Source organism: Podarcis pityusensis, assembly GCF_964106645.2.
Source record: "Podarcis pityusensis genome assembly, chromosome: 6".
Lineage (NCBI taxonomy): Eukaryota > Metazoa > Chordata > Lepidosauria > Squamata > Lacertidae > Podarcis > Podarcis pityusensis.
Window position 1 is genome coordinate 58,934,003 of NC_138030.1, and position 25,981 is coordinate 58,959,983.

Here is a 25,981-nt window from a genome sequence, read left to right on the forward strand (position 1 = left end):
CCAACAACAGCTATGCGGCTTCGCTCCGTGGAAGAAGCAGACGATTCGAAGCACCGCGCCACTCACCCCACATCGCTCCAGATCCCCGAAACCGGGTTTCCCCGCGAGTAGGGGAGGCGCAAAAGGTGCCCGCCGAATACCACATTCACAGGCTTCTCCCGCCTGTGATTTTTATGGGTCTCCGCCTTCGCCGTAGTGGTACAGACCCAAATTCCCACGGGGCAAATTCCTCCCGATCAGAGGAATTCCGCCATTGTCGGAGGCACCAACCCGGAGGTCTGCCCTCCCAGGACATTCAGAATAATTCTAGCTGTATTCTGCATGCTTTCCTTGGCAAAGATGCCCAAAATGCAAGACACAAAAGCTCCATAGAATATATAACCTACACATCTGGAAATACAAAAGTAGCATGCATATGATTTGATAAGAAAAAAGTTGGACAGGAGTTAAATGAGCAAAATGTATGTATTTGAATGCACTCCATTCACTCAAATGTTCTTACCAAATAAAGAGGGCAAGAGGAATTGGAGAACGATTAGCAAGATGTTACTGTGTCATACGTATGAAGGAACAAATATGCGTTAAGCTTCTGGTACAATGATGGAAAAAGAATCTGAATTTTATATATTCTCTTGACACACATACCTGAGATAAACAATTTGTCAACACCAAGTCCTGAACTAGTTTTTCGTCAGATGCAAGAAAAGTTAACTGGCTACACTGTAACCTTGGGGGGAAATATCAGCTGTTATTCTGTCTTTTCTTCTTAACACAATTGATTTTTAGCTGCCATGAATATAAGCAAATCAGCAACATACTAGAATACGGAGGCATATTTTTTACCCCCTGTATCCCTTAATTTCCATACTTCTCAGTCTTCATGCCACCCAACAGCATCACAGAGACTTTACATCATTGTCCTTTTGGGAACAGTGTACACAGAAGAGGGTGCTACTCCCTACAAGCCTGCACACATAATGCCAGTATCAGATAAGATGTGTGTTGGAGTCATTAGTTAATTTACATCATGTGTGCTGGTGGACAACTATGCCCTACTATGCACACACCATTTACTTATCGCCAACCATGTTAACCTGCCTGTACAAAATTCATTGCATAAATAAATAAATATCAGTGTAAATATGTACTAGGGTTGTGCATCTACACACAGGACACACACACAATTCCTGTCTTGTGTTCTACTTAAGTGGCACCCAAACTCATAGAAACTAAGTTCAAATCAAATTTGAGAGGCTTTGAATGGCTAGCATTTTCCAAGCAAGCACCAGCAGCAGAACTAGGAAACAGTACATAACCAACAAGCTTCACATCACGTCAATGTCCCTCTCCCAAACCACTGTGATTGGAGCTCCCTGATAAAACCACTCCCTGGGATTAGAAGCTAGACCTGTCAGTTACAAAAGGCCTCTCCTCCCCATCTTGGCATTTTCTTTATGGCAAGCTTCGGGAGAAATGTTTCAATGCCTACAGACACACTGCTTGCACAGTTTTTTAAGCAACACAATTTCTGAACCACTCAGTTCTGGCACCTCGCAGGTGGGTGCTCAGCTACGAGTGATCGCCAAAGAAGAAGAAGAAGAATTGCCAATGTAAGAGAAGAAGGGAGGCATTCATGGTGAGTTCCAGCATATCTTTTTTCTAGAAAAATAGCACTGTGGATCACTCCAAATAGCTTCAGAGGCCTTTGATACAGTTCAGAGTGATTTGGCTAGATCCAACTTCAGTTTGGACATGCACATCCTCAACTTTCCTTATCAGCTCAATTCAGCTTACTCATAGTATGTAGAAATCTGACTGAGCTACATATTGATTTGCAAAGGTAAATTATATATATATTAAAAGTTTAATGTCTAAATATCCATCACCCTCACGCAGATGAACCACTCCCCAGTTCTTACTAGAACATCTTCTGCTTTTTGAGCCTTGAATATCCCTTGAGAAGGGATACTGCAATCACACAGAGCACTCTGGGACATTGGGTGGGATTGGGGAATGGATTCATCATGCACACACTTCCATTAGAGCTCTCAATACAACTCCAGGCTCAGTTTTCGTATTATCTGCAGCCACTTAATTGAAATCATCCTTAGGGCTTTTGGTTGCTCTTGTTTAAATCTCATGGCATTTTCTTATCCCGGGAGACAGTTGCTGTTCAGCATAATCTCATTTACTTAAATTGCTCAGGGGTATCCGAAAAAGTTTGGATAATGAGAATTTTAGATAAACAAGACAGCTGTTTGAGGATATATTTATACACACAGATATAAAGTAAAAATTAAACTTAGATAATCAAGAGATTTGGATAACTCAGTTGTGGCCCCAGAATATATGAAGGGACGTCCACCTGAACCCAACTCCAAGGCACAATGCAAAGCAAAATGTTCTGGGGCAGGGAAGCAATGGAATTAGATATGATGTATAAAAGCTATACAGTTACTCTAATGTTATCTTATTAATGTTTTAATTACAATTGTAGCACCATAATTCTGTTATTAAGATTGATAAGACTTAATTTTATTTTCTGATGGTTTTTAAATTGGATTTTATGCCCATTTGGAAGTCATTTGAAAGGTTCTTGATAAAGCAGAGTATATATATCTATATACATTCTGTCAAAAGATATGGGTAATGTCCACCCTGGATGCACTTTTTGCATAGAAGTTGATCTACAACATAGTCCCTTTTAGGGCAACAGTAAACAATTGTACCCAAATTTCAGTCACAGCTTATTTTTCCTGATCAAAAAGTATGTCAGACAAAGAATATCCACAAACTTCCTTTTGAATTCTTCTATGCATGTATTTAATTATGAAAATTTATATACTGCTTAAAGGCAAATATAGCTTATACATTAAAATTATCAATAAAAGTCAAACTTAAAAACAAGTTTTTAAAAATTCAAAATATAATTAAAAGCAGCAGTTAAGCTAAAATTACAGACTAAACAGATGACAGCTTTTACATGGCTGGAAAGGCTTGCTTAAACAAAAAATGATTTTTTTAACAGGAGCCAAAATAGTGCAAAGGAATTTGCCTGATGTACGTGGGGTATTTAGACTTTATCCCAGCTAGTGTAGAATACTGGGGTTAAAAAACAACAACAGTGCAGTAAACTGATCTAGGAAAGGAGGTGTAAATCTTCATACAGAGTTTTCATTCTGAAAACCAAAAGAGTCTTGGATCAAACATGTTCCAATAAATTCCCTTCCGATTCCTGTTTTTGGAGTATTTTTTATCCCAGCTAGTGAAAAGTTTTGGGATACTGAATATCCCATGGAGTTCTTCAAATGGCATCATATCAAAGGAAGCAAAATTAAATTTCCTTCTTCTCACACATTCACACCTACCATGTTTGGGGTCATTTTAATTTCCCAATATAAATTGGAATATCACTGAGGGTAATAAAATGTCCAGAAAACCCATCTATGCAAGTTTCTTGTGTTCCTCTGAAGAGTGCAATTCTATGCCATCTTACTGAGAAGATAGTCTCACTGTATTCAGTTTAGTTTCCTCCTGTGTGTACAAGATTGCAGCTTCAAGAGTGCAATCTTGTACATGTCTCCTTAAGAGTAAGCCCAAGTGAGTTCAGTAATACTCCTATACAAGTGAATATTGAATTGTAGCCTACTAAAGCATAAGAGCACTCATAAGTTATGCTGCATTTTCCTCTTTGTACGCTGAAAAAATGTGTTTCGGGACATCACAAGCACACACAACCCATGTCTAAAGCAGTGGTGGGAAACTTGTGGCCACCCAGATGTTGTTGGGCTCCATCATCTCTGAACATTGATCATGCTGATGGGAGCTGAAGTCCAGCAACATTTGACAGGCTATAAATTTCTCACCCCTGATCTGGAGCAGAAAGAGACATCAAGTCAGAAGGCAAATGCTTCTTACTTGAATCCCAACAACATAATCTCTCCCTCTAATAACAAACTTTAATAGTGACTGTAGACCAGACAGGATTGGAGGAGGAAGGGGGGGGGGTTGCTAAAAACCAAGAGGGAGGTGTCTATGTTCAGAGGAAGCTGGAAGTTTGCATGTCAGGGTGGAAAACCTTCTGAGTGGAGTATTACAAGGTTGTCAGCTTTATAACACAAGTGATTTGAAAGCTAAAATGTGTAGGAGAAAGAGACATGGAAAAACATGGTGCAAATCAAAAGTGCAGCAGCAGCAAATGAATCCTAACCTGAAGGCTAGGATAGGTTAGCAACTTCAAAAGGAGACTGCCCATTGGGGCTCCTGGTCCCTTTAAATTGCTCAAAGTTTCCCAAGACTTCATGAAGCCTTTGGGAACAGGATCTCTTAGGAATCAAGGACATTAACTGGGCCTGTATTTTACCAGGCTGCACTATGCAGATCAGAATGGGAGCTCTGCTCAAGCTACCCAAGGAAGTGCAGATTTCCTCTGTTACGAAGTTGCACAAGTACAAAAATGTAGCTAATTTCGGCATGGCACCAAGAGAGAAATAGCTTCCCCATGAGCATGAGATACATGTATATTTGTAAATCTGCTCCATTCCCTTCCAAAACTCAGAGTAATTTAATGGCATTTAGCTGAATAACAGATATAAGTTGGGGCTCATGCATTAAAAAGCATGAGAACAGTACTTTTAGATCAAGGCACAACAGAAGTGGCAGCTGCCCACTGTCCTCCTGTCATGTTGTCTAACAGGACTGGAATGCATGCAACAAGGACCTCATGAATTATATATCCAGGAAATGCTCTGAGCACTATGCACAATAGAAGGAAGTGCCCATTGTGGTATCCATATGTTAAGAAACTCTTTTAAAAACCAATGCTGGATTTTGTAAGTGGTACTCCCGATTTGCAATCCACCCGAGGCAGACCCGGACTTAGTTAAATATGTATTTGAAGCAAGTTTTCCTGACAAAAATTGTTGGCAACAAAACAAGTCACCAATTAAAAGAATGCCCTCAATTCTTGTCTTTGTGCTAGCTTTAGTCCTGCAGTCCCCAAGGGCCTGCTCAGATGCTGTGCTTTCAAAATTGTGGAATTCTCTCTGCGTGTGCAATGGACATGGGCATTTATTTTTCCTGCGGCATGATTTCAACAATAACAGTATTCCCTAAGTTTCCCTAATTCCTCAGAAAGTAGTTGCAGAAAGCTACAACATCTCCAGAAGCAGAACTAGCACTTCTGTGGGTTGGATAGCAGAGGGTTAATGGACCTCAGAGTACTGCTATGGACTGAGGGACCCACCAGCCAGGTTGTATTCTGGCAGGTGTATTCTGCAACACGTCACTGATGCAGTAAGAGTGTGTTATTGGGTGATTTATACTGAATCGTCCCTATAGAATTCTTCATATAGCATAGCCCTCACATAGCATAGCCCTAACTGGGCTTCCCCAGTTCTTTATTTGTTGTTCTGCAGGGCTTTCCCACTTGTTTCTACATGATTGGGGTCTGTGGTCCTCTTGTGCTATAGCACAACAACAACAAAAAGCATGGGCCATTGTTGTTAGCAAAAGTTGCATGTTCTCAGCAGGAAGTTCCTAGAATGAATGTCCACTCTGAAACCTTTGCAGGTGCAAACAGAATTGAAGGCAGGATCACATATATCCACCCTAATACCATCATGACTACAAATAATCATGAAAGCACAATAAAAGTCTGTCTAGAGAGGGGGCAACATTATTTTATTTTTCAAATACAACTCAAAATTTTATTGGCAAAAAAAGCACAAGGAATCTTACTTCATCCACAAGTCCTGGCAAAGTTGCCAAGTACCTTCCTTTTGTTAAGGATGAGTTGGTTAGTTGATAAAAGTATTTGTATATCACCATCTCATACAATATCAGGGCAGTATATATGAATATATAAACAATAAAACATGAAAAAACAGTAAAAACATCACAAAGCAGATTGGCTGACTGCTCTCAACAGTTATCCTTCTATAACCCTGCTTAGGAGTTGCGGAAGTATAACTGTGTATGGCTCTATAGTTGTAAGTCCTCCTTGTAGTTGCAAGCATTACTTTTATGTTTGCTCTGTAGCTGCAGTACTGAAGCTGAAGTGGGACTAGAACCATGCTAGGTTGCCTATGTAAAAGACAAGATTTCATATAAATAAATGCTTTATAGAGGAAACACTTCGGCTCCAGGGGGCAGATGAAAAGATTTATCATCCCCAGTTTCATCTTTGGCCCTGCTCTGAAATCTGTCGATTTGCAGTCACTTTAACTGCAGTCAAATCATCACCACAGCTTGGTTCTTTAGGTTTAATTGAGAGTTTTCTTAGGACTCTAAAAAACGACAAGTGCCTTGGTGAGGGAGCATCTTTTACTGCACATATAAATACTTTACACTTTTATTGTGCTGGTTTGTCATTCACTACCTCTCTCTCTCTCTCTCTCTCTCTCTCTCTCTCCCTCTCTTTTCTTTCCTTTCCTTTTTTTCCTGTTAATGATGAGCATTAAAACACTTACATATGCAATTAAAGGCAAAAAGATGATAGGAGTAGATCCTTCAAAAAAAGCACCAAAAAAGAATATACACTCTGAAGTGTGAATAGATAAAGATAACCAAATTCAAACAAAATTGAAATTAACAGCCTATCAACCAAGTGACACTATTAATAAATGTCCACAACAAACAAGGACAGAAGGGACTCTGGGAGAAAAAGAATGTAATTTAATTAAACAAAGGGGAACACAGGAAGGCACCCATAGTTGGTAGTTGCATGAAGAACTGAACAAGGAGTTTGACAATAATTGAGTTTGTATTACTCATTGTATAATGTGATCCATATCAGATTTGCTTTTCTATTGATTCAGGAGGAAACAGTCTAGGTGTATGGGATGGATTTTAATTGCTATCGCTTGCAGTTAAAGGTTTTGGAAAAGATGTGGTGTGCAATTTCCTCCTTAATACTGATAATTGAAGTTTTATTACCATTGGATAGAAATCATTTAAAGGGGTGGGGGGAAATTCTTTGGGAAAATTCAACCAAAGTTGACAGAATATCTTCAGGCAAACTATAAGACCACTTTAAGATTATTTATTTGGCATCCTTCCACTACATCTTTTGCACAATGGTATCTCTGGACAGCTTACAAAAAATAAATAAATAGAAAAGTAAATTAGAACAAATAACAATAAAGAGACCAGATTACACAATAAAGACAATACAATAAAACCAGCAGGCAAAACCATTAATAAATAAATACAGCAGCTAAAATGCAAGTAACTGAGACTTCAAATGTCACTAAACTTATTAAAGGTATTTTAGACCCAAATGGACTTCACCTACAAGCTAGCAGGACACTTCTGGAAGGGGAGTTCAAAACTCTGGGCACGAGCACTGAAAGTCCCATCAGTGAAAGTCCACCAGGAACAGAAAGGATGAAAGAGAAAGGTTGAGGACCAAAGAAGCACAGGGCCACTACCTTGTTGAAACTAAGCAGGTCTGAGTTTGGTCACTGCCTGAATGCAAGAGCACCTGGGAACCGTGTGTGCTGCCTTGGTTCCATGATGGAACAAAGATGTGATATAAATATATAAAGCTTACAGAAAACAAAGCCAAAAAGACAGGCCACAATTTAATCCAAAGCCAGGAAATCAGTAAGCTGAAGTGTGCCCAATTTTGTTCCGAATTGTGGCCAGATCTTTCTGGGGTGCTTCATTAACTGCACAATCCTGTTCCCATTGATACAACCATTGATACCCATATAGTCTGTGGCTGCAGCTAAAGTGATTTAAGAAGACCAAGGAACAGCTAATATGAAGAAGACAAAGCTTCTGGGAAGTGACAGAGTTGTATGAAAAAGTAGCAAAGGTAGGATAGGGTTAACAGGCAACAGAAATGCAGAAAATATTGAGTTTATAGCTGAAAAATGCCAGATCCTATGGGAACTGGATTTCCTTTATATTTCTTTCTCCTTGATATTATTTTAGTCATCTCTTCAATTCATTAACCCCCCTTGCCTATACAGATAAAATGAAATCTATTTCTGCATCTGGCCACAACTATTTTCTTTTGGTTATCAGGGCTAACATCTGTTTTCCTTTGAGTTCTATTCAGCTATGGAATAACTAGACTTTTCCACAGCTCAAATGTGCTTGTGTTCTCTACACTTTTCTTCTGGTGATATGAGCTACACATTTGAATAAAACTTCAAGAGTTGGAATCCTTGCTGAACTATTATGGAAAAGCAACAGGGTGGGGTGGGCAATTAATGCTACATACACTTTGAGGGTCTTTTCCCTATGACACTTCCCCTACACAAAAAAATAGAAAAATTGACAGTAACACAACCTCATTCCATAAGGTAATCACTATAGCAGGCATAGGGAAAACTCGGCCCTCCAGATGTTTTGGGACTACAACTCCCATCATCCCTAGCCAACAGGACCAGTGGTCAGGGATGATGGGAACTGTAGTCTCAAAACATTTGGAGGGCTGAGTTTGCCTATGCCTGCACTATAGCAACAACTGCAATAGTTCCCCTGGGACAGTGGCATTGAATCACATTTTCCCAAGCAAGAACGTATTACTGGCTGTTGGAGTGGAAATGCAGTTTTTCCATGACAGATTCTTTCAGCTTAAGGTAACTAAGACATTTTGAATCATTGCAATGCTTCTCGAAGCTGACTGTCTTCAGGCATCCAAAAACATAAACATAAGAACATAAGGAGAGCCTGCTGGATCAGGCCAACGGCTCATCTAGTCTAGCATCCTGTTTTCAGAGTGGCTGAAAAGTTGCCTCAAGGAAACCAGCAAGAAGGATTTTAGCCCTTTCCTGTCCTGTGGTTTCCAGCAACTGGTATTCAGAAGCATTGCTGCCTCCAGCTGTGGAGGAAGACCATAGCTATTGTCTCCAGCAGCATTTGGGGGAGGAATGGGTGTGAGGAGGCAGAGCCTTCATGCATTTTGTACTGTGTGCCAGTCCCTAGATAGTCCACCCCTCAAAATGTATGTTCTATATATATATTCAAACTGTATGCATGGAGGCTCTATGTGTACAGCTGGAAACCCTGTACAAAGTAGGATTCCTGAATATGCAGAGGAGCCAACTGTGTCTTAGTCTGTATAAGCAACCTGATGAGATGCAAATATAATCAAACTGAATTCTTAGAGAATTGGCAGAGATATAATAACTTTATACTTACTATCTGTAGCCTTATCTATCACAAGGAGATAGGATGTATCCTCCTCACCCCCAATTTTCTCATTCAACTGCAGCACCTGTCATTGACTGTTGTGAGTCCTTCTTTACGGACTAATTGTGCATTTGACTTGCAGGAGAACCTATTCAGCCACCCTGGCCCCTTTGGCTCAGAAACCAAGAGCATTCCATCAACACAATCCCCAAAGCTGGGGAACAATGTGAAGGAAGTTGGTTAAATGCCCATCTCCCATAGGCTGCCTCTGAATGCTCAGCTAGGCTAAAAGTTAACCCCCCTACCAGCACATATCACATACCTGGTAAATTTGTAGCAGGAAAAGACAATTAGCAATACTGAACAAGACCATGTCCAACAATAAAGATCCGTGTGGAGCAGGTGGAAAGAAGATGCTCCAATCATGGGATACCCCCCCAAATCCTACTTGGCCACCGAAAAGCAGCAACTAGGTTTCCCCACGCTACTAAAAGAGCAGCTGGACAGGCTGTTGTGCTGGTCTGACACTCCTGTGGCAGCAATGCATTAACTCCTCTGCTTGGTCAAACATTGGCCAAGTAAAATCTCAGCCACTCCCTACTTGTGGCAGGAAGTCTTACAGACTACTTTCATGATGGGGTGGGGCAAAGTTGCACCTATTTTATTAAGGAACAGCCCCATCTTTCCATGCCACTGCACTCATCCCCCCATCTGTGATTATCTGAGGAGGACTAAAGTTTCAATAGTTGCAGTACGTGAATGGAAGCGGGAACATATGTATCTATACATACACATAAATAAATAAATACAGAGCTTGGGCAATGCTATTTCTCTGCAACAGCTGTAACTCTGCAACTGAGGAACAAGTTATTATCTAGCACAACAGTTTTCTGAAAATGCCCTAGGTAGCCATACAAATGATGCTTGTTTCTCTATGGTGCTAATTAATGAGAGTCTTGCACAGAAACCAATGGGCAAGCTCTTTGCAGGTGCTGTTTGGACTCTTGCTGCCAAACAGGGATAAGAGCCTAGTGAAAACAGAGGAGGAAACAAATCTAATCAGGATTTCAGAGGCAGGAATAAAAACCTTAATTAAATGATGATTAAACATATGATCCATTTTGTGTAACAAATCTATAACCACAAAGGAAATGTTCCACATGTTTATCTTTCTATTATGCACGTGTCTAAGTGAGAACTGAAGAGATACTGGAAAGCATGGGCAATGGAAGCAAATGGACCACAGGGCAGTCACAGCCACCTGCTTAAAAACAACCCAACACCTGACATTTCATCTTACATCACTAGGAGGCTAGATCAAAGGCTGTGGCAATGCATGATGCAATGACTGAAAACCAAATCCTCTTTACATGATCCAATGACTTTAAATCCTGATGGTGAAGGGAGGGTGCTAATAATAATGGTGGTGGTGGTGGCGGCAGTGGCAGCTGGAGGAGAATTGCTAATATATCTTTAAGAGCATATTTAACTTATTTGTTCATTCCAAAGTAGAAGCCACTAGCTTTCACCTATGAGAATGGAACAAGAACTCTAAAACAGAGCCTCTTTTGCTCTTCATCGTTATTGTTTCCTTAAAGGCAACCTGTTAATCAGGTATTGCAAACTTCTGGCTGTTCAGGTATTGATGGTTTCCCAACTCCCATCAGCCCCAGTCAGCATGGCCAAGAGCTAGGGATGCTGAGAGTTGTAGTCTGGCAACATATGGAGGGCCACAGATGTCCCATCCCTGCTCTAAATAATGTCGTTTGTACACCATTGCTCCACAAGATCAGAAATCATGGTTGATGTATATATACCAGCTACTTTTATTCTGCATCCATCCATGTATTTGAGCTGTCTTTACGTTTCTGCTTCATTTCTGCCTAGAAACCCGAGAAGTGCTCTTCTGCTTACAATCCTGATCTGACTCAGTTCTAAATTAGCACGATTCCTCAGCCCTGAGCAAGCACTGATGTCTGGCTTGACCTCCACTTTTTTCTACTGGGCCCCCACAGAGAAACACACTGACTTCCCTAATCCTGGCTTTCATTGCTTTCCTGCTTTGCTCACGTAATCATCTAGAAGTTCACTTGACTTGGAAAGCATAGTATTTACTTTTGTGCTGTTTGTGATTTTATATCTTTATCTCATACACTGCATTGAGATTATTATTTTATTTACATTCTAAATAAAGAAATATTTGTCCAGCCACAGCTTGGCAAACTTCCCAGTTTAAATTAATGGTACATCAAAGCATGCAAATGCCCATCATGGTTTTTAGATTACTGCCCACAATTAACCATTTGCTACTTTGCCCTACATACAAAACATGACCCACACCATGAAATTAATGTCAGATTGCAATCCCATACATGCTTACTGAGCTCAATAGGGCTTCTCAATAAGAATGCATAGGACTGCATCACCAGAGCCCTGAAATAAGACTTGACTCAGTGAAGACTACATGTTGTGTGGAGGTCCCCAAATATTCTCTCAGTTCTTGAATGACAATCAACATCTGATCTGGCTGCTTCTTTGGCTCTATGACAGAATCTTGTCTGGCTTTCTAAATGAACATGGATCTAATGCCAAATGTTCATTTTGTTGCTCATGCTAACCCAGCACACTTTTGGCCGATGCTCAAATCACAGCTAATAAAACAATGTAAAGCTATCCTAAAACCCCAGGATTCTCTCTTTAGATAGCAGTGGTTGTTATTATGACAATAGGCATTGAGAACTCATTAAGTTGGCTTCCAGTTGTACCATGTTGCAAATATTATATACTGTAGAAGAGTACGGAATGTAATTCATCTTTGTTGAATAATACACTCAAAGTGAGTACCCATTAGTGAGGCCGATTACGCTCCAGAGCACCTCATTAAATCTTTGACTCTCTGGCATCCATCTAATCAAGACAATTGTGCATCATTGTAATGCTTTTCAACTATGACACCACCAACCACACTTGGAGGAGGTCAGTTCTTGAAAAACCTGAGAAGGTATTGATCTTTGCGTAGCAGGGCTTTAAAAAGGGGGTAAATAATCCATATTTTAAATGTCTTTAAAGAAAGGCTGTTTTAAAAACCATGACAATTAAGGCATGCCTTATTGCCTAATTTGTGAAGGACAAAAGCACACATGGCTCTTTCAAAAACAACAGAGCCTTTGAGAAATCTGTTTGTTCCCCTTTGTATACATTTCTAAATCATTAATCTTAATGTGTTCCATGCATGCAGCAAAAGAGATCTTTTGAGAATTGAAAGTAAGAATTCTTGCAGATGAACGTACTGTTTCAAGTCTTTCTATTTAATAATGAGACATTTAATCAGGGGGGAACAACTTTTATATTTGGATATTGCAATGTTTAGTTGCACAAAGAAGGAGTCCCCTGAAGAACTGAACACCGCCAAGCAACTGTGAGGCAAACTTTTTATCTGGATTTGTAAAGAGGACAACACACTGCAAACATTAATCACAACTCTGCATATATGAATCTGATAACCAACTTCAAACATATATTTATGACACTTTAGTTTAAAAGGCAATATGAATATTGAAGACAAGATGAATATTAACTTTACATGTGTGAAGTATTCTAAATTTACACTCAAAATGCACAGTTGCTCCTGTTTAGATCAGTGACGTTTATGATCAGCATACAAAGTATAAGAAATAAATATTCTTTATTTCACTACATTAATTATCCAGACTCCCAAAATATCAAATTATCACATTTACACTTGTTTAATCAGTTTCTGCAAATGAGTGATAGAGCACCGTTGACATCCTTTTTTCGATGAATTTATAAACATGCAAAGTCCATGCAAAAACATATTTGTAAAGAGGAGAGCTCCTTTGTTTATTTGGAATCTCATGTGCTTGTTGACACCCTTTTTTCAGTGAATTTATAAATATAAAAAGTCCATGCAAAAGCCAATTAATAAATGGGAGATATTCTTTGTTTATCTGGAATCTTATGCACCTGGAACTTGTTAGGTTAATGAAAGATTTTCGCTCTGTTGAAACAAGTCCGTAGAGTCAGTGGGCATTTGGTTATCTGTATACAGTGAAGCAAATGGGAGTCTTGCCTTTTTATTACAACTATTTACTCATATACTCAACTTATGAATTCTGAATATGTCACATACTTGTAATGCACTAAAAGGAAAGTATTATGTTGTGAGGACTGTGGACCCAGATACTGATAATATGGAGGATGGGGAAGAATGGGGGGGGGGGATCACACCCAGTCAGAACCCCAGAAATTTCCACCTTGCCAGAGACCCCTACAAAAGGACAGTCTACAGAGCCAGCACGATCCAAATCTACATCACCTGAGAAAGTAGTTCCATTCCCACTGACTTTGAGGATGACTCCACCTCAGTGAGAGAGGCATCCCACTGCTACTACTCAACAGCCAAGGGACGCAGGAGACTCCCAAATCCCATTGAACTGTAGGACCGAGGTATTACTCAGGATACGATACCTTCAAGTAGCAACAGACAATAAGATCTAACAAAGTTACCCCATTTGTGCAAGACTTGTGCAATGGATTTTCCCCTCCCATTCATTTTCCTGCAACCCCTGCAAATCTGTTTTGAGTTCTGGAGCAGATTGGGGTGGGTGGGCATGCAGGGACAGGAGAGGGAGAGAACTTGCTCCCTTTGTTGCACAGGAGTACTAAAGATCAACATTGGCTGCAGACAATTGCTTTGTGCAACTCTCCTACTTTGTTGATCTGTGCTGCTTTATAATCTCCAATGCCTACTCCACAGGGAGCTGGCCGAGGTCCTGATCGTTTGCAGCTACACGGCCCTCTCACCAAGTCTTGTCATTACCCCTGAGACCAGACACATAAGATAGGGATACGGTGAGTTAAATGGCTAATATACACCTTGCTGCGCCATCTCACTTTAACTCTGCCTCAGAGTCCTGCCAGCTCCCTTGGTTGAGAAGTGTGGAGAAGGGCAAAACAGCCTCACCTCTCCCACCCTCAGTAAAGTCCAGCTGAGCAACAGCTTCTCCCAGGCAGGCCATGGCGTTAAGAACAACAGAGTGACTGTGAAAAGAAGAGGAGTTAGGCGTATGTTTGTGTGTGGGGGGGGGGGTTCTTTTAATAATTTTAAAAGTGATATGACCTTGTACCTCAATTCAGTCTTTTCACATGGGTTTCTTTAATGCAGTATAACATTTTATGTATTGTAATTTTGCTGTTATTTTTATTGATTATAATTTAATAATTATTTACTGTAATTGCTGAGAGTGAATTTCTGTTTAATTATGATTTGTTGACATCTTGAGATTTTTTTCTGTACTATTCTAATGAGTTATTGAATATTACTTTGATATAAGTTCTTTATTTTAAACCATACTTTTAATGTGATTTATTTTATTGGATCAGATTGTTATGAGATGGTGATCGTGCATATTTTGTTGTTTTTTTTCAGCTTGCAAACTGCCTTGTGCATTGAAAGGCGATATACAAATGAAAAATGAAATGAAAATAAACATGGCAACCAGCCATTATGCACATTTACCATTCCTTGTGGGGAATGTGAACATAATCTGGCCATAAATCTGGCCACAAAATGCTATTGGGGTTTGCACATTTCTTCCCAATGCTTGCTGCAAAGTGTATAAAATGACCTGGAAATGTGCACAGTGGTCAGATGTTGTGCATTCAGCTAACATTAGCCTTCAAAAATACAGTTAATAGGTTCTAGTGTTAGCTGATGGCCTTGAAACCTATTCCTTATCCACCGAATTTTTCTATGTTCCAAGCTCTTCCTATTTCTTCCTGCCTCCCTTTCCAGGATGCCATTGGCTGCCACAGTGGCGGACAGCAGGTATAGTTACCATGGTTTCTCTAGTTGACATTGGCTTTGTTGTTCTGATATCATATTGATATTAGGAAACAGAGAGTCAGGTAACTGGTGCTATGTGGCCCTTTGTATTTCAAGGTCCATGAGTTACTTCTGTTCATTTGCATTGCATTATTATTGCCTAGATATGATTGGCTTTTTAATAATGCTTTGTTGGTGTGAATTGGCTGAGTAGTTTCAAAGCCTTTTGATGAAAACAGTACGTTTGCTGCATGTGATTTTCTTAATTGCTGAAAACCCTCAAGTTGAAACTTGAAACAAAAAAATATCCTTACTTCAAAAGGAACCACTTCATTAAAAAGGTCAGGGGTATCGTATTTTTTAACTAAGCTAACGTTCTGCAGAACATGACTATTCAATTACAGTGAATCATTGAAACAAATAGCTGTACTTTAAAAGAATATGGATGTGGGTGTGAACAACATGATCAGTATTAATCCATATTCTGATATAGATCTCACTCTATTTTCTCCATTAAAACATACACCAGATTCAAAGTAATTGCATTTTATCCAATCATAGAGTATTATGCTGGACAATTGTGCAATGATAACTATATTGATTTCAGCCTGACCTCAGACGTACCAGTTTATATTCTTAAGCATTAAATGGGATTCTCTAAATCTAAATGATATTTTCAACAAAAGGTATTTTAAGAAATAAATATCAGGCTAGCAGTTCCCAGTGTTTCTGTCACTGGTTTTTTTAAAAATACAATTTTAGAAAAAAGATAATGAGATAACTTTCTGGTTCTCAATGGAGTATGCTGGCTAGCAGACGCTTGCAATGTTCTGGGACCTCTTAGTTGTACCTGTGGCCATGAAAGAAGATGCTGCAGCTGCAGTAATACCCATGGATCCACAAATCTATTGCATAAACCACATGCACAGTAAACTGTATGATTCAGGCTTCTGCATTTGGAACAGTTTCTGTAGATGGAACTTGATGGCTATGCACTGATTCAAAATAAAATATTTATTTACAGCACAATCTATGAAGTTAGCTTCATTGAGTTCAATGAGAGTTGATTGCATATAACTATGTATTGGATTTCAGCCTAGGCCTGCAAATGCAACTATACACAATTAAGTACAGGGGTACTTCGGGTTACAGACGCTTCAGGTTATAGATGCTTCAGGTTACAGATTCCACTAACCCAGAAATAGTACCTTAGGTTAAGAACTTTGCTTCAGGATGAGAACAGAAATCATGCGGTGGCGGTGCAATGGCAGCGAGAGGCCCCATTAGCTAAAGTGGTACATCAGGTTAAGAACAGTTTCAGGTTAAGAATGCACCTCCAGAATGAATTAAGTTCTTAACCTGAGGTACCACTGTACTAAGTCCTATTGGACACAACAGAATCTGCTTCAAAATAAATATGGATAGGTTCATACTGTCAATACCACACCCCTTCCCTTTCAGTTTACAATTAGGACTGTACAAAAGAGCACCACGGTCATATCCATGTTCTACTGAAGTCAACAGAATTTTCTTCTGAGTAGACATGTATAGATTTGCACGGTTAAATAGGAAACGAGCAAACAAAACTCTGTTAAGAAGCAGAATTAAGGACTTAAGTAAGTAAAAGATACTAAAGGATCTTGGGCAGGAAGGAGTCTTCACCTGGTGCTAAATATACATACGCTGATAATTCACGGTAGTTGTACTTAAGACTTGTACATTGATTTGAATGTGATTATGTGGGATATCACCCATAAGATTTGGTACCAGGCAAAACTTCCCCAGGATAATGTTTCATATATGAGGTGACAAAAGCCCTTTTCCTGGTAGCTGTCTTCCTAACTTGTGCAGGGTCTGAAAAGCTGGGCTTATTTGAGCAGGTCTGTGTGAGTAGCTGGCCATTTAGACCGGGACTGAAATGATAAAGAATAAGAATAAGCTTCTCTTACAATAAAGCTAGGTTACTAGATATGAAAGTAATAAAATGCAACAGTGGATGTTTCTTTAAGAAATAAATGCAATAAACATAGAATAGTAAGAGAGCTCCTCAAACTCATATTCTTACATCCGTCATTGGACTGTTAAATTCATTTCATGACAGACACAACACAATGACTGTCTTGTGGATCAACCCTCTATTTTTTTTGTTTTAACGAATAATTTCCAAGCTAGTTTGAAAGGTGAAACAGCAGGAATAGCTCAAAAGTTTCAGAAGCACAATAAACTACCATATGCTCAGAAATAAAATTAGGAGACAAATCTATATCTGAGTTTCCTCACAGAAGGGAGTTGAGTTGGTTTCATACCACATAATTAAATGCCAGTCATACCTTTTCCGAGGTGCAGAAGTTTGATCTATTTTTATATTAAAGCAGTAAGGGAAAATCTTTTAAGAGCACACGGCTGATTCATCACTCAGGCTGTAGAATGACAGCACCATTCACTCTGTGAGAAGGTATTAGCACCATCAGACAAAACAAAGCTGAACCTTTGCCATCCAAATTTGATTTACCCAAACTTTTATTCACCTGTTCACTGTGTCACTTAAGTTGGCCTGTGTCAATTCCTACGTGAAAAGCAGTCTGGAGGTTTTATTATACCCATGTTTTGGTCCTTTATCAAACCATTGGATAAAATATGTTGAACAGTACAATGTAATTGGTTGCAAAGTATTTTAATAAAGTGGGACTCAGCACTCTCTGTGAAAGATGAAATAATGTCCATTCATATGGAATTTCTTAGAAAAGGGGTAAGCCTGAGAATCATTCTGAAAAGGATTTCCTCCCAGATGGTGGTGGATTTCAGATACTGAAAATATTACAAACCACAAGTTTTTTTTCCAACTGCTGGTTAGTAAACCAGTAAAGACAAACTTTACAAGTGACAGAGAAGAGTAAGTGACCGGACTTACCAGGCTTTCCACAGCTTAACCTTTTAACCAAATGAAACCTTTGGACTGCAGACAATAAAGCTTCAATTACAAGAGGGGCGGGATTCCATTCCTTTTTTTTAAAATTTCTGAAATATCCCCACGTAGATTAGCATTCGTTCAAGAAGAGTCATTATATTACAATGTACACATTACATTCTGTTACAACATATCCATCAGCCACCTGCTATGTGCTGGTTGCTGTAGAAACCAACAGTGCCAGCTTTAGATGCTGTCTGCCTTATTTTGGGGGTATGATTATCTGACATGGTCACAGCTCATTAAACCCAAGATGTGATCGTGCGGATACATTTGCAGTAGCTGCTACTCTCTCCTCACCTAATGGTACCTGAGGTACTGTCTTCAGCTGTTGTCTTAGACCCCTTTACACATATTCTGAGTGGCTTGTTTGCTGCTGTCGTCCTGCAACTCCAGCACCAGCTAAAGTCTGTATCCGTGTTTCCCAAACTTGGGTCTTTAGCTGTTTTTGGAATACAACTCCCACCATCCCTAGCTAGCCGGACCAGCGGTCAGGGATGATGGAAACTGTAGTCCAAAAACAGCTATAGACCCAAGTTTGGGAAACACTGGTCTATATGATATGGAGGTTCCCAACCATATTGTTGGTCCAGTAGCATATTTATCATATTATGCAAGCAATGGGTAGCCCACTGAAAAGTGTTAGACTTGCAGTATATTCTAAACCAGATATGTTTCTTCAGACTGAGAACCGCATTCCCTCCTGGGCAAGCTTCTAGGGGGCCACATGTCAATGGCCAGCAGGGCCAGCAGCAAGACTCGGTGGAGCAATGACTATAATTTTAACCTTTCTACAGTAGGTGAATCTCTGCGTACACTCACTCACTCCTCTCTATCCTTCATCCAGGCAAGAGCCATTAACAGAGTTGAAGGAAACATTGCAGCCAGGCAAAACCACTCCAGGAGGATGTGAGAGGTGTAGCTTTAGAAAATAGGGTTTGACTGGGAAGCGGGTATGGCCTGGAGGGAGTTCTAAGGGAGGTCTGATGAGCTGCATTTGATCCCTGGTGCTGAGGTTTCTTACTCTTGCTCCACAGGAACCACCTGGACTGAAGTCCTGGCCAGCATAGGAGCAATTGTGGGCATACCAGTATCCATGTTGCTTGGGGTGACCATATTCACAAGACAGCCAAGAGTTCTACTTGCAATATTGTGCCAAGAGAAGGAACAGTGAAATACTTCACACCCTTTTTGAATATAAGCATTTATTTCCAGAGGACTTGCGGCTGCCAAACTTAATAATGGAAAATTGAAAGTCAAATAGCCCATATTAGCCTGTCAGAGGTTGATGGAATTCACATCCCATTTTCTTCATGCAAACGGAGTCTACTAGATCTCTGTAACAACCTTACAGCTGAGGGAAATCTCTGCAGACTCCTTGCGGGAGCCATTTAAACTGACCTATGATAATGATGTATAGGAGCACAAATCATTTATGATCTTTGAGAGATCATGGCAGACAATTTTTATACAACAAAGAAACATTGCAGAAATGCAGCTTTGAGGGGAGTATGAGCGATACCTGCACAGATATGATCTAGATTGTCTTTTTCCCTGAGACACTGAAATTCATATATAACAAAGTGCTAGCAGCATCCTTTTTTAAGAGTAGAACTGTTCATAAATGCTACAAATGTGCCTTTCCTCTCATTCTTATCAGCCATGCCTCATAACGCCTAAATGCAAGTGATAACAGAATATTCTGAAGCCTCATGAATGAAAAAAGCAAGTTGACTTTGCGGAACAAAGCAAGAAGAAAAGAAGAAAAGGTAAAAGGCTTAAGAATATATTCAATAATGGCATTCGTATAGCACTTCAGAGCGTTCAAAGAGCTTCACATACATTATCTTGGTAATCCTTGCAGCAGCACTGTAAGGTAGGCTTGGGCTATTATTTCTGCGTTGCAGATGGAGGTTGAGATGGAAAGATACTAGCTTTTCTAAGGCCATTTGGAATGTTCATGGTAGGTACAAGGTTTGAATCAGAAAGGTTTTGCTCCAGTCTCATGACTACGATGCTATTCTTGTTCAAAGATTTAACAGGACTGTATGCTAAACAACCACTTTGTCTCACCTGACACTTATGTTGTTGTCTTTTAGGAACACAGAAAGCTGTCCTATACTGAATCAGGTGATTGACAGGTCTGCCCTCTGATCAGCTTACAACATTGATTTTACTGGCAATCATTTTATTTTAAGAGTAACAGCAATACAGCCCTAAAAGACAAGCTGAAAGATACAACATGAGTCCTCTCAAACACTGCAGAGGCCACTATATTCTAAAGCTGAATGAACGTACAAGCCATATTTTCATTTTATAAAAATAATATATTTTTATTTTTAACTTGCACTTTAATAATTTCTTGCAGGACCAAATACAGGTTTTCCTTAGCAGTGCCTTCTTGAGATCCTCCACCAACTCATTCTGATCAGTTTCCTGCTCTCCCAGAAAGCAACTGCTGCTGTTAATCACAGTGGCTGCAGCCTGAAAAATCAGTTACTCAAGGACTGGTCACAGTGAAGTCAAGTGTAGCCCAATCAATCTAAAAGTGCTAAGGGCCAGCATAATCTCATTTATTGGCGGTGGTGGGAGGCATGAACCAATATTGGTTAAATCTGAAGCTATTTACTATTTGCTTTGACAGGAAGCTAGTGAATTCTGATAAGAATCATATATATACTAACTGCAAACTCAGTTGTCCGAGTACCAGGCCACAATAACACCATGCACACACAAAAGGCAGGTATCTATGAGTTTGGGGGAGCTCTAAGGTTTGCAGAAATACAAAAAAATATTTAGGGGGAAACCGGTGGGGGACCCAACACTTTGGGCATGGAATGCTGGCTGTTATGGGAGGAAAGTGATAAACTGGCACAGAGGAAATGCATGGCATGGCTAGAAACCTGAACAGGAACATTCCACACTGCAACATTTCATTGCAAATTCAGTCTGTGAATTACTATACTACATAGTTTGGGGATTGCATGCAATATCTCAGACTTCGCTTGGCTGAATTGGCTGGCCATCACCTTTGTTAATTGAGTAGTCATTACAGACTTTCCTCTGCCAACACATTTAAGCTTAAAATAATGAAATCTTAACTCACATGGATTTAAAATGTAAAATTAGCCTCAAAGCCAGGATTTCAATAATAATCCGAGCCAAAAGATTTGCTGATTCAGGCTCCTATTTATCAGGACAATGGACTTCATCCATTTTTTTTCTGGAGTAAGACTAAAATAAAGACAAGCAATTTAAAATCTCATGTGTATGTAATAGACACAATGAGATGACAGCTGATGCCTTCTTTTTGTTAAGTAAGAAGGTTTCTGCTATCATGTTTGTCTGTAACAACTTTGATGTCGATTTGATGGTGATTAATGCTTTTAGCATGCAATGTTGTATTTGATTAAAGGTCTGAAAACTATTTTGTTCATTACTTACTAATTTTTTAAAAATTAACCACCTACTAGGAAAGAAGATGGAAGAAGCTAATTGTAATACTGGGGGAGTGGGGGGGACCTGACATACGGAAATAATGAAGATGCAATGCTCACATAATGAATATTTTAATGATAGTTTTTGATGGCTATAGATATATGTGGGTTTTCATGGAAAGAGAATCCTTCTGGGCAGAAATGAATAGATCACATGTAGGGAGCCTCATTAACTACAGAGTGTCCTTCCACCCTGCTCTGATGACAGAACTGTTGTTTGATCTGCTGCCCAGTGAAGTCAATGGGAATCTAGCCTAAGCAGATTCTTCCTCAAAGCACTTTGCAGACATGAGGGCTGTTGAATTGGCTGGGACACACTCTGGCAAAGTGCTTTTGGGATTGGGCTGAGGGTTGGCAAGACATGAAATATCAGATGCAGATTAGTGCACATCTAATTAATTATGAAAGCATTACATTTTGTTCAGCAATGATATTCACTGGGAGGGCTTCCTTTTATCCTCTTCCTGCAAAAACTGGAGGGGGACTTTTGGATGAAAATGCAGGAAATAAGAGTGGTACCAAAAATGGCTGGATTCTACTTGGCTCCACAGCACCCCCCCCAAAAAATACTGCCAGTAGCAGAGGACCCAAAACAGATGAAGAAGAGGAAGAAAGAAGAAATCAGCATGACAATCTGGATCAGGAGGCTTCACCCGGTGTATCAGATGGTCCATTCTTGGTATTGCAGTGGACCCTTGTGCCCTAAGCCCCTTGCCCTTGTACAGTGAGTGATGTGGTCTGGAGCAGACTTGCTTCAATATTGGGAACTATAAACCATGTGAACACATGAGTCATTGCCTAGATCAGGCATGAGGAACCTCCAGCCTGCAGGCCAAATTACACCTGGCAGGGCCCCCAATTTGGCCCACAAGGATATTCTCCCTGCTATGGCCAATTGCCCCAGATGATGTCAGATGGGGAATGCCATGTCTACAAAGAGAACTATCAGGAGTCTTAAATTGCACATCATTTCCCCTCTGCAAGCATTTGGGGACTTTTACATTTGGCATCAAATGCAAATCCCACTGGGATTGACTTCACTTGGAAGATCTCAACTGGAGCTCCTGAGTGGACTTGATTCCTGCTGCACACAGGCCTTGCATTTGGTGTTGAATTTAAGTTCAGGGTTGAATGCAAGTCCACCGGCATTGGCACCAGTTGTGAGCAACTCAGTAGAACCTATCTGTGCAAAGGAACTTTTTTTCCCCTTTACAAACTTGGCTGAACTGAAACAAAAAGACCTGAAATCAAACCACACAGTAAAAGGAATTTCTTTTGCAAACTGACTTGGATTAATAGTGATGCCAGGTGCCTGACAGGTGAGTGACTCTGCCCACCTATCAAAGTAGCCCATGAGGCATGTGGGACATGAGGATCTAGCCTATTAGGAGCTGTTAGAGGCTTCTGAGATTAATTGTTTGACCACTATGTTGGCCTGATGCACACAAGTAGAAGCCTTTGAACAGTTGTGTAGATAAGGGAATCTCAGTTGTACCTTGCACAACAACAAAAGAAATCCTGTCCTCTTTTTTCTGCTGACTATTCTGTTGTGCACATACCAATACACCATACATAGCAGCAGCATACACAGGACAGCAGTGGCTCACCAGAAGCTGAGAAAACTACACTAGACTTCTCCAGGACCACCTCTACACCCTATAGCTGATGATACATGGCAAATGGCAGGTTGTAGTGTTTGTTTATGTCAGGGGTCAGCAACCTTTTTCAGCTGTGGGCCGGTCTACTGTCCCTCAGACCATGTGGTGGGCCGGACTATATTTTGAAGAAAAAAATATGAACGAATTCCTGTGCCCCACAAATAACCCAGAGAGCACACATTCTACTCATGTAAAAACACCAGGCAGGCCCACAAATAACCCAGAGATGCATTTTAAATAAAAGGACACATTCTACTCATGTAAAAACATGCTGATCCTGGACCGTCTGCGGGCTGGATTGAGAAGGCGATTGGGCCGCATCCAGCCGCCGGGCCTTAGGTTGCCTACCCCTGGTTTATGTACCGGCTCTTTGATGTGCTTTCGAACTACTAGGTTGGAGGAGCTGGGACTGAAAAACGGGAGCTCACCCCATTGCGGGGATTCGAACCGTCGACCTTCCGATCGGCAAGCCCAAGACTCAGTGGTTTGCACCACAGCGCCTCCCACATCCATATTTACATTACTGCTATTATTTTAAAAGTTGCTTTTGTACATGTAAATAGACATATCCAAAAATTAAACTGCCAAATCTTTTTGGTGATGAACTGCTTTTTGGGGAGGGGCAAGGTGTAAGTGGCCACCCTAACTCACTTGCGGAGGAAGAGGAGTGCAGGGGGAGCGCCCCGCCCCTGGCAGTACAATCCCAGTGGGGTGCCATCGCGGTTACCCCCCGCCCGCACTGGGCGCCCTGCCCCCGCAGGCAGTGCGCCCTGCCCCCAGGAAGCACATCCTGCGCCTGCGGGTGGCATGCCCCGCCCCCAGAATGTGATCAGCCCTGCCCCACCTGCTCTCTGCCCCCCGGTGCCAGAACATGAAGCTCTGCCACTGCCCTAACTATAACTCCCACCATCACTGACCCTTGACCTTATTGACCACAGTTGATGGAGGATGGCATCCAACAACATATGGCCAGGTTTTCCATCCTTGCAGTTAACAGTCTCAGTTCAATTCCATTTTTAAAGAGCTTGCACAAAAGCATCTTTCAGACCTTGGTATGACAGGTTTGCTAATCATGTTCAGAAAAGTTATTTACTGATACTTATAAAATTTAACTAGTTTATTTATTTGGTCTCATACGACATTCACTCAAGAAGAACATTCTGACTTTAAATCAGTTGAAAAAGCACATGGAGTTATATTCAGAATATAAAAGGTTATATAGAAAATTATCATTGAAGATATTTGCTCATACTCAATGCGGCAGGATTTTGTCACCTCTAAGATAGCTCATTAAATGTCAAAGCTTGGTCTATTACTTTACTTTATGCCCTAGCACTGAGCCTATAAATGTGACACGGGAAGATGTGAATGGCTAGTTTGTGGTTTTAATAATAAAAAGAGATGCAATAAGCTTATATTGGATCTTTGCAAAGGAGGGAAGTTGTATTTCCTTCTGCAGTCTCAGGAGATTAACCCACACAGGGACTGAGTCACACAGTACGATTTCATGGTATGGAAATGCAAAGGGGAGATAAAAATTCCAGACACAAATTACCACAACTGCCAATATGCTGTTTATCGGCTCACATTGAGCACTTACGCTCACATGATTTCCATTGTGCCGTGAGTTGCAGTTCAGTTAATTCATTATGAATAGCAATATTTTTTGGATTATATTCAGTTTCTAAAGAGCACATAGCATTTCCACATGAATCCCGGCTTTGTTAGCATGGAAATAGTCAGATTTCAGAGCTACAGCTTGGTTCACATTTATAAATTATTTTTCTTTGCAAAACCTCTAACTACTACTAGACCCCCAAAGGATATATGCAAACTACCTTATTCCATATTATACTCTGCCCCCGCCCCTGCCCCCATTCAGCTGTCTAGTTAAGGGTTTTTTTGGCCTTCCATCCCTGTTTTCTCATTGTCTTGTCTACACACTTTCATCATGATATTTTTAGCAGAAGCAAGGGAAACGACGGAATGGCATTACTCCTGTTGTCCCTGAGTCTAGCTTCCAAATATCCATGGCATGAATGAGGCTATCCATGTACATACTGAACATATGTAGGATCTCTCTTTAGAGATAAATGTGAAAGTACCTTTTAGGGCACCTCATTTTCTAGTTTAGGACATTAGGTCCAAGCCAGGAGCAGAGACGGATTTAGGGCTGTCTGAGCAGTGTGCACCCTCTCAATGCTGAGCCAAGGAGGTGCCATCTCATAGCCCAATAAGGGTCCTAGAGCCCTCATGCTGCCTTCCAAAGCTGGGAAAGCACTAACTGGGATTTGGGAAGGAGATGTGAGGCTCTGATAGGGTCCTAGAGTCCTCCTCCCTCCTTCTGAAAGCCTAGTTAGTGCTTTCCTAGCACTGGAAGTCAGTGTGGGGGGCTCTAGGACCCTTCCAGAGCCCTTACGCCTCCTCCCCAAGGCTGGGTGCCTCCTTACCAACTTTGGGAAGACAACAAGAGGAGGGGGGTGTCGGAATCACAGACTCAACACCAGAAATGATACTTGAGGTGAGGCCACATCTCATTACTTTTGTGCATCACAACTGTAACTGCTACCAAGATAGCCGCGACTGAGGCCTTAGATTTTGCATTTTTCTCTTTTATGCTTTCTTTATGAGATGCAGGTGGCGCTGTGGGTTAAACCACAGAGCCTAGGACTTGCCGATCAGAAGGTCAGTGGTTCGAATCCCCGTGACGGGGTGAGCTCCCGTTGCTCGGTCCCTGCTCCTGCCAACCTAGCAGTTCAAAATCACGTCAAAGTGCAAGTAGATAAATAGGTACCACTCCAGCGGGAAAGTAAACGGTGTTTCCATGCGCTGCTCTGGTTCGCCAGAAGCAGCTTAGTCATGCTGGCCA

At 40.7% G+C, this 25,981-nt stretch overlaps 1 protein-coding gene across 2 annotated transcripts in view; it reads right to left on the reverse strand.

Annotated features, from left to right (window-relative positions):
* Positions 1–25,981, reverse strand: part of DAB1 (DAB adaptor protein 1) — a 644,236-nt gene that overhangs the window by 218,789 nt on the left and 399,466 nt on the right. The window lies entirely within an intron of this gene.